Source organism: Anomaloglossus baeobatrachus, chromosome 4 (genome assembly GCF_048569485.1).
Source record: "Anomaloglossus baeobatrachus isolate aAnoBae1 chromosome 4, aAnoBae1.hap1, whole genome shotgun sequence".
In the NCBI taxonomy this organism is placed as follows: domain Eukaryota; kingdom Metazoa; phylum Chordata; class Amphibia; order Anura; family Aromobatidae; genus Anomaloglossus; species Anomaloglossus baeobatrachus.
In genome coordinates, this window is record NC_134356.1 from 686,743,613 (window position 1) to 686,746,726 (window position 3,114).

The window sequence follows — 3,114 nt, forward strand, 5'->3', positions numbered from 1 at the left end:
GGGCGAGTCTACAGAGATGTTCAGACATTCTATCCCATGGTCATCAGAGGTCTACTCCAAAAATTCCCAGACTCAAGAGGAGAAAAGCATCTGCATCGATGCCTAAAATTTTTGTGAGTTGGATTCTGGCCTGGACAAACTAGGGTCTGAGCAGAATCCCGACCCTTGTTAACTGATATTGATCTCTAGAGGTGGAGGTTAGGGCGATGAAACTCAGATACCTGAGGTGCACACATACTGTACTGTGATGTTAGGTCAGGAAAAGGAGTGGGACAACATAGAGCACGCTAATGAAGGTTTAGATCGCACTTGGTGTGAAGCTAGAGGCATGCAGCGGAGTAGCTCAGCAGATGAGGGGGAGGAGGAAAATAAGGATGTTACATTGGCAATTTCCGCACAAACATGTAGTGATGTAACCATGAAAAGCACTGCATCCTCAGCCACAATTCTGGCTGTGGCCAGCAGTGGTTGCAGGTCTGCAGTTGGCAGGAATGGTTGCCTAGCCTGGGCTTTTGTTGAGACCACAAAGGATGACCCAAGTTTCGTTATCTACCAAAGTTGTAAACAAATCTGTGAGAGAAATTGAAATAATTTGACTACTACATGCATGAACCGGCACATGCACAACCAACATGCATTACTGTGGGAGTTCTACTGCGCTAAAATGCAGACTACCGGGCCTACCCAATCATCGGCTGCCAAATCAACCGTGTCTGCTGCCTCTTCCTTTTGCGTCACCATTGAAACTATTCTCACACATGTCTCCGACCGCAGAACTTACAGGTGTTTACCCGCTGAGTGAGAGTCCGTCAGCTGTTATGGAAGTGACCATGCCTGTTGTTTTTGAGCATACCACATGTTTCTAAATCCAGCATTAAATCTCCGCACACATCACTCTCACAGTCCACTGGTCAGTCATGTACACCTTACGCCACCCTCTCTCAATACAGCAGCCAGCCCTCAGTCCTGTAGTTTTTGTCATGTAAAATATAATTTCCTCCAACACATGCCAAAGTGAAGAGCTTGAACTTCCCCATATCTAAACCTTTGGCAACGAAAATGCTGCCTTTCCACCTGGTGGGTATAGTAGGTTTCTGAAACTGGATGGCTGTTTCAGTCTCCCAGTACCAGTTGCCCTGTTGCCATTATTTCTCTAGTAAAGCTGTGCCTCCATCCCATCAACATGTCGTAGACAACAATACCTTTTCCTTGAAAAACTCTGTGTCTCCCAGGGTACATTTCACCACTGACACCTTGACGAACAAGCATGGGTAGGGATGTTACAGCTCACGGACTGGGCACTGGGTTACTCTGGTGGCTGCCGGGGAAGGGGCTGCTTTCCACATCTTGAAATCACCAAGGCTTGCGGGACAAACCTCATACTTCATTGCTTCTGCTTTCAACACCTCCTCTAGGGCCTCCACCTGCGCCATCAACCTCTCCCTTAATTTAACATGTGTTCCAAGAGGGCAGAGAGCATCCCCCACCTCCATACAGCACAGCCAGGACTCAACGAATCAGACTATGCTGAAATTAATATGCATTGGAGAAGCAAGTCAAACAGCAGAAGACTTGTGAAGTAATATATAGGGTGAGTTTGACAAATGTCTGTCTCCATTGATCCTGGAGTAAGAGAAGGCCATGTGTGATAATGGTGTAAACCTGTTGGTGGCCCTACGCCTGAGCCATATCACACATGTGCCTTGCATGGCTCACTTCATCAACCTGGTTGTACAGAAATTTATAGCCCACTATCCCAACCTGGATGCACTTCTGCAGAAGGCACAGTTGCTGCGTGTTTACTTTCGCCATTCGCATCCCACAGCTAATTGACTTGAAATGCTGCAAATGTTTTTCGGCCTATCGGTTAACTGGTTGATATGTGATGTGGCAACATGGTGGAATTCCACTTTGCAAATATTGCAGTGACTGTGGCAGCAGCAAGTCCTGGTGCACCATACCATAAGACATAGCCTGGGAGTATGCAGTGTGAATGTGGTGCAAATCACGATTGTAGAGTGGGAACAGATGAAGGACCTCTGCACTAGAGATGAGACACCCCCTAGAGTTAGAGTTCAGTTTGGTTCATCGAACAGAGGATAAGTTCGTCGAACGTTCGACGAACCAATTCGAAACCCATTGAAAACAATGGCAGGCATACACAAACACATAAAAACACATTATACATGTACACATACAGTTAACAAACATTGCCATTACACTTGCAGGTCCCCGCGACACGTCCTGCACTCTGTCTCCCGCCGCTTTTCCTTCCGATAATCGCTGCGTCCTCCCGGTAACCAGCACTGATGATAGGACCTTCCGTGACATCAAAATAGCATGTGACCAGTCACGTGCGTATTATCTCATTGGCTACAGACTGGTCACATGGCTAGACGTCATGCTAGGTCCTATCAGTGCATCTCTCCGGTACGCGGTACTGGTCACATGGCTAGACGTCATGCTAGGTCCTGTCAGTGCATCTCTCCGGTACGCGGTGCTCATTTGTGCATCTCCGTGTATCGGCGAAATGCTCTGGCACATGGTCGCCTTCCCCGTTTCTGCATGTGGGCGCTCTTTACAGAGTCAGCCCCCATGCAAGGACTGGCTGCCACAGCTGTTGAATTGCGGCATCGGGAATCACGTGATCGGAGCACCGTTGCTATAGTAACCGCCTGTCAGCGCTGATGTCACCGCTTACAGCCCACAGCCTCTGCTCACTCACTGAGTGATTGGACTGCACAGGGAGCAGCAGCGTCTTCCTCCCATGCAGTGCTGTCTGATGTAGCAGAGCTGCATGGGTTGAAGGAGAAAGAAGACAATACCAGGATCATGGAGGGGTGACAAGGAATAATAAACATGGAGTCTCTAAGTGTGTCTGTGCATTTATTTCTATTAAAGTAGTTTTACTGTGTGGTGTTTTTTTAACCCTTTATAGGAGATTCTTAATGGCCGGGTCAAACTTGCCTGACATTAAGAATCTCTGGCTTAATACTAGCTAGTAAAACAAAGCTAGTATTAACTCATTATTACCCAGGAAGCCACCCGGCTTCAGGGCAGCTGGAAGAGTTGGATACAGCGCCACATGATGGCGCTTCTATGAACGCGCCATTT